At 43.0% G+C, this 12870-nt stretch overlaps 1 protein-coding gene across 1 annotated transcript in view; it reads right to left on the reverse strand.

The window, feature by feature from the left end:
- tenm1 (teneurin transmembrane protein 1) overlaps window positions 1-12870 on the reverse strand; it is a 161640-nt gene that overhangs the window by 147697 nt on the left and 1073 nt on the right. The gene's annotated exons all lie outside the window — the stretch shown is intronic.

Genomic DNA, 12870 nt, shown 5'->3' on the forward strand with positions numbered 1-12870 from the left:
CATAATAAATCAGCTCTATTCCGCTCAGACTCTCTTGTTCTTCTCTCAACCACATCCAAATCTACTTCTGATAACGTCCGGCACAATATGCTTATACCGCCATAACTAATGATTGATTGGGACAATGATTAGAGCACAGAAGAAGTGATTAGAAAATACTTCATTCATATTAGTTCTCTTTCACCGTGCCCTGCCTGAGGCCTTTCCAGCCTATTTCCTGCAGATATAAAGCTTCTAAATGGAGCTTGAGAGGGTCATTGCTCATAGAGACAAAGTGCTATGGTATTGACCTCTTCAGGGAGTCCTGTAGTCCATATATCAAAGCCATTAGAGCGTGCCTGCTCAATACCTCAGAGATCTGCAGCACAGGGTGATCACCACTAGTCTGATACAAGTTTACAGCTGACCTTTCTACCACTGCAGTAATGCTTTTATTCCACCTGAAAGACTCCTTCCCCTGGCCTCCTGCTCACCCTCCTCCCTCCCCGCATGCATGCTCACGCACGGGCCAGTTTGTGTGCATGCACACAAATCACCCGCTGACCCTTGACATCAAACAGTCAAAAAATGGGCCAAGTCGCTCACACATTCATCCCACACACACGCCCTCACCCCCTGCAGACATTATCATAGCGCAGATGATCTGTAAAAGCTCCACACTTGTCTCTGCTTCCATCCAACGCTTGTGTTTTCCCTTCGATGATAACACAAAGCACAACAATGCCTTTAAAACATGTAACCGCCTTTTGCATGCAATTATCTGAGCAACGCTCTAGCAAACCACAAGCTCCGACGACTCACACGCACACACACTCTTGTGGTTCCCTGCAATCACGACGCCTTTCGTTTTGATTGGCAGGAGTTATTGCTGGGAATCAAAGCCCGCTATTATCTCAGCTGCCCTGTCAGAATGGGATTGACTGGTGTCACCTTCTCTCTGGTACGGCAAGGAGCGAGTATACATTACCCTGTGAGCTCTGAGCTTGCTGCAGGCACTGACTGCTGTCTGTCTCTACAGAGGCTCTCTGTCCTGTTTTATGTCTGTCACACGCTTACACGCAAGAATGAATGCATGCAGTCCTGCACACGGGTGCACCATCTTGTTCCCCCGTCGTGTGTGCGCATACACAGACCGTCTGGTGAACATTTTGCTTCGTACATGTATATTGATGTTAGCAATGTGAAAGACTGGTGCGGTTTCCTCTAAAACACACCTCTCTCCTGTTTAATCCCTTCCCCACTTTCACTCCTCTTTCACCACCCATCTCTCTCTCTCTCTACAAGTCCAGCTCTGCTCGGCCTCCTCCTTTCCTTTCATCCGCGCTCTTCTTCCCCTACCTTACATGCTTTCCACCCTCCACCTCATCCTCAGAGGCCCCTACATTTAGAGAAGTAAGCCTGCTAGCGGGGGTTATTCTCGCTAATTCTAGCCCACAGTGGGGTGCCCATTAGGGGGTTTGATTCTTGGTTTTGATGTCAAAACCTGGAGGTTGTTTCCTAGAGCCAAGCTCACTTCAAACAAGACACACGGGCCTTCTGTAGGACAAGCCAGCATGTGCCACCTGAGCACAACACCAGCCTAGGTTTGCAGTTGAAGAATAGGCACCTTGGGGACATAGGGGGCGCAAAAAGCTTGCTACGGGTTACTTTCATAGAAAATACACAATGATGGCCCAAGAGAGATCCAAGGATGTTGGAATAATTAGGACCACGCCAGAGGAATCTTCAAAACCTTTGCTGCAAGATTTGGATCATCTCTCTCATCTTTCTTTTATGCACGTGTAGAGCAGGGGACCACATGGTGCATGGAAGGAACCCTTAGAGAACCCAACTAAGTGCTTAACTGACAGCATCACTATATTGCGAATGACTAACAACTAACTAACAGATCCTAATCATCTCCACGCGAGACCAAAGTATGTAAAATTCATCGACTTCAATGATTTATGCATGTCCGACCTACTGTATTAACCACCGTACAGTACTCTTTGTGTTCTCAGTGGAACACTTATTTATTGATAGACTATTGCAACAAAATAAAGCAAAAGCACAAAAAAAGTGGAAAAAAAAAACAGTGGAAAATTTGAGCTGCATCTCATGTGAGTTCGTCCGTGCTGGATGAAGAGTGAGGAGCTGTATGCAGTGACAATGTATGGGTATGTTATTGTGTGATTTTATTTCTAATTTAATTCTAATCTATAATTCATCAGTGTGTAATGAACTCTTCACCGCCTGGTTTAAAATTAATACAAAGTGACAACACTGAGTGAAACACACGCATCACATTACACTGTTACTCCCCCCCGCTAACCCCTTTCTTTCTCTTATCACTTTCTCTTCTGCACAAACACACAGGAGTGATAATCCATGGCTACACAGTTACAATAATATCTAATGGGACTCCTCAGCCACTTGATCTCCTCCTATCCATCCATTTGCCCAAACAGTGCAACCATAGACCAGTGGGCTGTTCACAAATCTGCTTAGAGAAGTGATAGAGGCTCACAGACACAGTTGCTTTTAAACAGGATTTACGCTCCGAGTCCTCTCCAGAGGGGTGGGGTCCCTAAGATGTCCGACAACAACAACAATAACACGAGCAGCACGTCGGAGATTGCCATGTATAAAGGCAAGGACCATGAGGACGAGTCAAAACCGATTTGCACTTTCCAATCTCAAACGAATGTGCTGAAATCATGACGAACGGGAAGAGAGAGCATGCAAAATGGGAAAAAAGAGAAAGGCAGAGAGAGGATTGGGGCCAGGCAGCGACAGAGAAATTGCGTTTCACATTGGTAAATAAACAAGGAGGATGGGGAGAGCAGAGTGCCATCCAACAATATTAGCTCCTCAGATTATTGATACAGTAGTTCCAGGATTACTTCCAGGATTACGAATACACTTCCATCATGCAGAGAAGGTCTTATTTTCATAACAGCCTGGAGACCCCCAGTGGGTAGGCAGCTACTATCTTTGTTAGCTCTGGCCTTTACACATTTCCAAGAAGGTTGTTTGCACAGAGGCGAGCTAATCCCGCTCACTAAACAGGTCTCACAAGCCACAAGAATGACGATGAGGAACCTTGAGAAATATATACATGCCGAAGTATCAAATGTTAACTCATTGCCGCAGATACTTCGAAGTGAAAGCATGACAATCCCGCTGTTGTTTGCAGGTTTTCATTTTGTCTACCGTGATGACGGCTTAATCATCAGAAGGAATCCAGGCGCAGTCTGTTGCTGCAAATGTAGATCCAGGCTACAGGTCCTACGGGAGTAAACAGTGAGCTGTCAGAGAGGGATGCCTCTCCTGGAGTGAGGGGGTGTGTGTGTATGCGCATGTGTGTGTGTGAGAAGACGAGGGGGATAGGGCTTAAAAATCTATCTGTTCTGTTCGTTAGCACCAGCGTGGCTCCTCAGGCATATGACAGGGACACCTCAGATGAAAGGCCCTGAAGGACCCACAGGACCCTGTTATACCTAACCCACCCGAAACACAACAAAACAGCACACCGCCCACTGGGAGCCCTCAGCGCCTGCTGAGAGGATGGAGGGAGGGATGAATGGAGGCCGAGGATAAAGAGAGTGATGGATAGATAATGAGAGATGGAGAGATTTCACAGTGAAAATGGGGGGAATTGAAGGATAGAGAGATTGCCAAGTGAGACATGGAGTGATAGAGGGTTTTAATTAGTGGATAAGGGCTAGCTATCTGTGGGCGGCGGCAGCACTCTCGTCACGTAGTTGTGCTTTCATAGCTGACCAAGCCTGAAATCTCTTGCTGCTAATGCCGAGTTTACCGGCAGAACACATACTGTAGAGTGTACTCACACAAACACACACACCCACCCACCCCCCCCCCCCCCCCCCCACACACACACACACACACACCAGCCTGAACCTCTCCATACATACAGCATTCCTGATAAGATTCAAAGATGAAAAACATACTGACAATCAGCCACAGACGGACACACACTCAGTGCCCCTGTGCCCACACACACTTACAGCATTTCACGCTAAATGACAAACAACACACTTGAACACCCACACGCTATAGAAATTCAGTACCGTCTTTACTGGCCTTTTCAGCAAAGTGAACCCTTGTACGTTGTTTCTCTGTGCAGTGTCTTTACCATTCAGCTTTCAGGGCACTGCCTACCTCCATTATTCCTCATATAATAGCACCCAAGGTTAATGCTTGTATGCACAAATCAAGTCACATAGGTGACACAATAGCCAAGTGAGTCTGAGTGTGATTGTGTGTGCATGTCAGAATAAAAGTGTGACCAAGGAAAAAAAAGTGTGTGTGTGTGTGTGTGTGTGTGTGTGTGTGTGTGTGTGTGTGTGTGTGTGTGTGTGTGTGTGTGTGTGTGTGTGTGTGTGTGTGTGTGTCTACCAACAGTTGTAGTCAGGAGCTGTCAAGAGCTGGGAAACCATACTGTACCATTTGACTATCTATAGTGGACGTGGGTCAAATCCCACATCGGCGCAGCAGGCCTGAGCAGTGTGAAGAAATCTATAAGGTCCTACACTATTCATGCCCTCTGAATGTGTCCCTGCATGAGGGAGTTGCTAACCTTTAACTTTTCAAAGGCTGTTTTTATATCTTGACTACAGTTAAAACTTTTTTCTTTCTTTTAGATCTCGGCTAAGGTATAGCTTTTTTATCTGCTTCGGCCCAGACTACAGCTTTCTTTTCATGATATCCACTTCTGCTCTTTCCCTCTGATCTTAAGCCTTCTGCTGAGTGCTCGTAAGGCTGGAGAGCAAACAAAAAACACAAAAGGATGAGAACATGCAAAGGCGCACATGCCCCGTATGAGCATTCATGTCGCCTTCACTCGCAGAGGCACGCAGGCATTTGACCACAAATACACAGACACAAACACGGAGCAAGAGACACCACCCAAAACCACTTAATCAATATTCCTGACAAGGCAAAGCCTTATTCAACACATTTGATATTCCTCCTCTCTCGCAAGATAAATTCATGTCACTGTCCTCCTAGCAGGACTAAAAGGCTGTTCACACTAACTCGCTTTGCAAATAAAGCTTTACATCAAGACTGACAACCCCCTAAGCTCTCTGCATCAGCCACTGCTTGGTAAAAAGCCTCTTTCAATAATGCATTTGACCGCTAAAACCTCAAACACCCAAAGCAAAGCAAAGTGGCAGCACTGCAGATGCAGAATTAATTGATAAATCAATGGGACTGATTCCAGAAATTGGATTTGATGATTAGCGATTTAGTATTTCCTGCGCATCTCCTTTATGAAGTTGTTGATTACAGAGAAATGGGTGAAAAGAGAACATTAGCGTTGCAGAGGAGTGGCTGAAAAGATCTGCGAGTAGCTGCTGAGCAGCACTGCAGATTGATTTCTGAATGCTAAGTGGTCTAATCGTCCATCTCCACCTTTACAACATGACGCATGTCATTTGGAAGTACTCAGGAGCACATGAGACGGGGAGGGTTTTTGGGATATTCCCACTGCGAAAGTCCTGAGCACTCCCCGCAGCTCCTCCCGCTCCTCAGATCTGTTCTCAGCCTCCACCTCCTCTCCGACTCTCCTGGCCTCTTGCAGTCTTAGGACACAGACAGACGGCATTCAGCAGCCTTGCACAGGAAAATGCTTTTCAACAAAGAGGAGCTGCTTCACAAAGGCCACAGGACTCAGTCAGGAGCAAACCGTGGTCCTGCTGGCGCTCTTTTGTGAGCTGATGAGACGGAGATGTGCAGGGGCTGAATAAATTCTCTCCTTGTGCCTGTTCAGCCTATATAAACAAGTACAATAAATGCACCTCAAGGTTATGGCATAAATGTATTTCTCCGCATCTGATTTTTATTCAAGGTAAGAGGTCCAGAACAAGTGGCAATCACAAAGTAACACTGAAATCACTTCATTAACGTCACGTCTGTTGTGACTGCACCTGGATGACACCGACACTGACAAGAACCATATTCATGTGGGGACAGGGTCGCTGTGAAGGATCTCCAGCTACTCTGTATATTCACTGTCACAAGAACTGTATTGATGAAAAGGAAACATATTGCTAGACTAGAAACTTGAAAATGTTAGACTTAACATAACATACTGTAGCGTATTCATAACAGGACTTATTGCAGGGGTCCTCAAATACTTTAATCCAAGGGCCACAATTTAAGCAGATGAGAGGCTACACTTTCAAACTAAAAAATAAATATTTCAACCTAATTAGCCCACTATTGTTTAATGTTTTTAGTGTCTTACAAATGAATGTTATTTCTGAGCGTCTATACCAGTGTGAGCACCTAAAAAGATAATGACAACTATATATTTAACAAGAACAATGCTCTCAGACGAACCACCAAGGACGCAGTCAGTGCTCAATACAAAACCAACAGTTCAACTACCACTGAATCCTCTTCGAGATCCCAGGAGGCAAACAGAAATACTCAGTTTGAGACTCAATGCATCAGTTGGCCAACAAAAATAAACCCAAGCGAAGCCTCTTGCATCTAGACTCTCCTGCAACTGAAGAGTTACCTCCGCTAATCCGGCCAGTGTGCTGCTGTCGGCTCCAGGGAGGGCAGCCTGAGAGCCAACCAGCTCGATGGTGGGTCCACAGAGTAGAGGGGATGTGTATAACAGGTGAACTATGAATTAGTGACTTTGACTCATTGCCAGTGGATCACTCTAAGGACAACCTCTTCAATTGGTGAGTAACGTTACACGCATGGATTCATTAATATCCTTATGGACAGATGTGGCCCATTGGACTGCCGACTTACAAACACTGAGTCACGGGCCGGGTCCGAATCGACTTGTCGTATGTGAATTGCATGGTGGATAGAAATCCATGTGACGCCTTCAGCCCTGAAGGTTTTGTATGTATGAGATGCAGATCAGTGAAAAGAGAAGTCACACTTTTATAGCTGAACAAATTATTTAAGCTTGAAATCAACAGCACACACTGTAAAATATATTTGCAGTTAGGAACTGCAGGGAGCCAGTTTAAGCACTTTTCTGTTCATATACTGTGCTTTGTTTTTTCAGTTATGCTCTATCTTATTTTCCATTGCAGCCTTCTCTTTCTTAAAATTTCCTTGGCGAAACTGCATCGGGCATATTCCCTAACAATTTGCATTTCTCATTTTGTTGCTTGTCAGATGAATCATTGTGTCGTCTGAGCGCATTAAAGAGAACAAAATAAGAATTTTCCAAACAATTCCTTTTCTAGGCACATCGGGTGGGGATGACACGCAGCACATGCTGTAAAATATGGGATTTCAGGATTGTTACATCTGGAGACAACATGTATTAGGTCTGCTTTACTTGAAAAATGGCTGCGCGCTGCTGCCATGATTTTCTTGGAGTAGATTTGGGTTATTCCTTTGCTCGAATCACTTTTCTTTGTGCAGTTTGGCTTGGCATTTTGGCTGGAAATCAGTGGAGAATATGCGTCTCTACAGTTAGAAGTCAATTTGGGCGATGATACACATACTTGAAATACATCCCAGAGTTCACGGTGCATCAAGACTCATTCTGAAATTAAACCTTAACAACAAAACAACTCCCCTGCAACACACTGAAAAATATATTGAACTCAATTGTACTGTACTGCATTGTATTGTACACATGGCTTCCAGCAGAGATGCATCAAGCACCGTTTTAGAGCTATTCATCTTTTCAATGAGTTAATAATTCATGATCATCTAGAAAGTAGAGCTATGAATATTACTGATGATACACATGAGGCTATTTACCAGTCAGCAGGAAACAGATGAACTCGTTTAGAGGAGAGATGTACAGTATAGCATCACTGTGTTTTATGTTGCTAAATAAATCACTTCATAAGCATGCAACAAAGCTGCAGATGTAACTTATTCATGTTGAGGTATTAATCATGGTCTTGAGGTGCAAATGTAGGGGTATAATGTGCTGTTGGTGTTTCATTGTTGGTCAATACGTTGCAGATGTTTGGTCACTTCCAGATCAATCACCTTGTCACAGTAGATACTGTGGGAGTCTAATTACCAGTCTCCCTGACGTTGATGGTGCGCAGTTTTTCTGAATATCTGATAGATCTGATTTTGATAGAATCCTTCATCATTTTCCTGCATTGATTCTACTGAAGGGGAAAAGCTGCTGCACATCTCGTCAGTGAAAGCTGGCCGACGTCGTCTCCCTTTTGTCCTCTGTCTCAACAAAAGCGGGATAAAATCAACACAAATATAATGGATTTTAACTTAATTATTTTGACACCAAAGAGGAGGCGTGCACTTTGAAATGAAGGACAATTTATGTGGTAATAAATTGGGGGAGAAACAAAAATTGATTTTTCTTCTTCTTAAGTTGTCCACTGACTTGATTAATAAAAATTTCACGGTGAGAAATGTGTCCCTGTAGGTGTGCATCGGCTTTCTGTGTGTGTCTGAATGAGTTAGTGTGCAGAGAGAGAGAGACAGAGTGTGTGTGTGTGTGTGTGTGTGTGTGTGTGTGTGTGTGTGTGTGTGTGTGTGTGTGTGTGTGTGTGTGTGTGCGTGCTTGGATATCAGTACACACAGTATTTTGTGGTTCACATGTGTATATACTTTACACAGAACAGGGGTGGACATAACAGAATCAGCACCACTACAACATAAATAAAACAACAGAGGAAAAGTAATCTATATATGGGAGTAGCATACTTTATAGAGGAGGTGGACAAAATAAAAGAAACACCTTGCAATACACTGCACATAATTAGAGCAGCTGCGATTGGTCCACTACAATTAGATGATTGACAGAGAATTTATCTGCTAAAATTTTGATAATTTTTTTTTGATAAATACTAGTAGTAATTATTTTTCAAGCAAAATTAAGGTTAAAGTTTCTCAAATATGATTATTATCTGCTTTTATTAGTCTCCTAAAATAGTAAACAAATAAACATCTTTGGGTTCTGGAGAGCGGTCAGACATTTGAAGACATCATCTTTGACTATGACGACTTGTGATGATGGACGTTTCTCACAATCTGCTGACATTTTTGACCAAATGATAAATTGACTAATTGAGAAAATATTTGGTAGATTTATACACTTAGTTGAAGCCTTACGTAGAAAACAACCGAGCACAACAAGAAAAACGAAGCCATCAAAAGAGACCATACATTTAAATCAACAGCACTCTGACCGCTCTTCTGTCTCGGCCCTCTAGCTAGGTGTGTTCCATCAGCACTCCTCTTCACACACACACACACACACACACACACACACACACACACACACACACACACACACACACACACACACACACACACACACACACACACACACACACTCCTCTTGACAAATTAATCTCGTATTTTAAAGAGAAGTAGAGTGGGCTTGACCAGTAAGCCTCTTGTGGCTCTGATCATTCTGTCTTCTGACTCGAATATGAAAGCAGAGGGAGGGGAGCAGGTACAGGAGAGAAGGGCGGCTTTGACTGCATTTTCACAATACAATTTTCACATAACACCCCACTTCTTATTTAACTGTATATAGTTCATGACTCTTGCCCATAGCCCAATGGAAGAAGACATGAGAGAATAGAGAGCTGGAGATGCCAGTTGAGACATAGCTGAATACTTAAAAGAAAAATGCCTCGGGCTTATACTGTGTGTGTGTGTGTGTGTGTGTGTGTGTGTGTGTGTGTGTGTGTGTGTGTGTGTGTGTGTGTGTGTGTGTGTAGGTGTGTGATGGTGACTGAAGGTGATTTTGGTTTTGATACTATTTCTGTCCCTTTCTCTGTTGCTGTTGATCCCACTTTTGGTTTCAACGCTAAAATATACAGTTTTGTGTTTGGTTGGCAAAACAAAGGGGGCTTGCATAATTTTCACAAAAAGCTTGCTGATGGAAAAAAAATGTTTTATCCATTAAGTGCTCCATCGTGGAAAAAGGTACCAAAAATAAGCAATAAGCTTCAGATCACAAATGGACTCTTCTACAAAGATTTCTATTGTAAAACATATTGTGTTACTTTGGAAAGAAATCCTTTACCATGAAACACACAAGCTTTCTGTAAAAGAGTTCAAAACAGGACACTGCTCTTTTTAGAATTTGCTGTCAATCAGTTTGCAAAAATAATGACCATATGTTGGACCAAAGCTTTTCATATTCACTGCTGGTCATCCGTAAAAGATGTTACGTTGCTGTGCTAAGTGCATTAATTGTAAACACAACTGTGAACACTGAGCCTATTCTGCCATAGCCTGAGATTTTTATAGGGTAATTGGGTGATATTATATTGCTTATGTATTTCACTTTTTTAATGGCAGCTCTGGCAATTTCCTTACTGCAGAGGCCGATCACAGAAAAATGAATAGAGGAAGCCCTAATTAGCACTGCAGGATTTGTTAAACAATTCCTCTTGAGGATGGAGCAGTATTGCAGCAAGAAGGTAAATATTTGAAGTTGTACAATGGTTACATCGCTAAGTGTGTGTGAGTGTGTGAGTGTGTGTGAGTGTGTGTGTGTGTGTGTGTGTGTGTGTGTGCGCGTGCAAGCGGTCCAGCAGTCTGATTAGCCCGACTAGCACAGGTTCTTTTACTTTGAAATTACCAGCAGGGTGGCGCACACTGAAACATTTTCTGCTTTTCCAGCAATTACATTCTTACCATATGATGGACATGCAGAGAGGGGGGGGGGGGGGGGCGAGAGAGGGAGAGACGGGATAAAAACTCCCACTGGGCCCCATATTGCCTGCGAGCTTAAACTCTGACTGCAGCACTAAGTGTTGTACTCAATATTATAAACAACCTCTGATGCATTTCACATTGTCCTCTCACTAATTCATGACCCCAATTTTATTAAGGAAATCTAGTTTTGCAGAAAACTTGCAGGGCATAAGGGAAGTGTGTGAGCGATTCCATGGGAGAAAGGAGCATTACAGCGCCAGGGGCTACTGCATTCCTGGAATGAAAATTCATAAATAATGCAGGGCTGGATAACAAAAAGAACTCCCCCGCTGTCTCGCACAGCACTGCGCTATCCAAAGGCCATGCAATATCACTCAAATCTCAGAAAAACACGAATTATTAGACACAAGATTTTTTTTTTTATTAGCAGTTTCTTGACTCAGGACAATGGAAGCTGCTGACAGCAAAACGCCAGCATCCTAACACATGGCACTCGAGGCCTAAATTGTCAGGAAGTTGCACTGAAATAATGACGGGACTCAAAGCCAAGGAGCTGAACAGCTTCTTTGGCTCTCCAAAATGCCACACGCACCAACCACTTAACAACAAAAAGTCCGAAAATTAAACAGTGAGTGTGCAACAGCTGAAAGAGATAATTAGTATAGCGACAACCGCTGATCACTAACTAATGCTGAGGGGAAACCAGAGTGTGTCAGCACGAGCTGAAATGCAAAACCCTGAATATTTGACTGACTGATTTGGCATGTGGTGGTTGGCTGACTGAAGGAAATGCCAATGCCTTATCAGTGGCGTGTGTGCAACACATAATGTAATTGGTGAAGTGACATTTCAATTCAAAGACCTGTCCTCTCATTGTGAAGGCGTTGCCATAATGGGTGTGCCATTTAAAATATGCACTTAATCACTGTTCATCACCACCTCTGCTGCAGCAGCCTGTAGGGCCTAAAAAGCATCCACATGTGAACAACATGTTTACACATACACACACAAACACACACACACTTCACCAGACAAAAGTATGGGCAGCCCCCAGCTATGACACACAGCTCATCAACACTCCAGTACAGTGCAGTGGGAGAAATGAACGTAGGATTACAATCATCAACCAGCACAGCTCCCATACATCATCCTCCCCTTCCGTGTGCACGTGAACTGTAAGTGTGTGCATCTGTGCATTTGTGTGAAAAAGACACGGAAGGAGTGTGTGTGTATCTGCGTGTGTCTGGGTGTGTTATCTAACCTCCATACACAGATGCTCTCTATTAATCACAAAGAGCAAAGAGAGACTGCCTCATTTTTATCATCACTATCAATAATGTGGGAGCCATGGGAGAATTAAGCACGGTGCCAGCGTCACTGTGAGCAGCATCAGGTAGGGCAGTGACACACAATGCAACCCTGACAGAACATACCAGCCTGCAGACTTGTAGTTAAAGCTTTTTTGGGGGGGGGATCTTATAATAACATAGTGGAACACAGGTACTGTATGCCTGATGGGTGAAACAATCCAAACATCAATACAGTTCTCTGAAAGATGTGGACTGGAGGAGTAGTGCATTAGATCCACGTATCAGACATATTGACAAATGGTAGTTTCTTATTACAATGCATTTGCATGACTATATATATATATATATATATATATATATATATATATATATATATATATATATATATATATATATATATATATATATATATATATATATATATGTATGTATAGTCATCCCATAATGGGGGGGGGGGGTAAAGCAAGATTAACAAAGCATTCATGAAAAGTATGGGATTCTTTGTGAGAGTTTCTCCTAAATGGAGGGATACATTTAGGCAATTGCTAAGAAGTATTCTATATTTTAATTTACTTACATATTTATTTGTTTTGCTTATTCGATTATTTATTTATTGGGAATATGCCTTCAGTGGTTTACTCCAAGCAATTATTTATAATCTACTGTGAAGGAGAGGAGTGAGAAGGTCTAATTTAAATCTATCGGAGCATATCCATCCTGGTGCAATTTTCCCTGCCTTCACAATAATTATGATTTATCAAAATGCATTGGCTGGTGTTAATTATTTACCCTCACATCGATGTGAAAAACAATTCTCATGCAGCTCAATAATTAAGCAAGGAATGGCTTCACCGGCTGCAGCGTCATGCAGAAGGGTATGGAAGTTCATGTATGAGGTGTAAAAATAGGCATTTGTCAG

Source organism: Chaetodon trifascialis, chromosome 5 (genome assembly GCF_039877785.1).
Source record: "Chaetodon trifascialis isolate fChaTrf1 chromosome 5, fChaTrf1.hap1, whole genome shotgun sequence".
NCBI lineage: Eukaryota > Metazoa > Chordata > Actinopteri > Chaetodontiformes > Chaetodontidae > Chaetodon > Chaetodon trifascialis.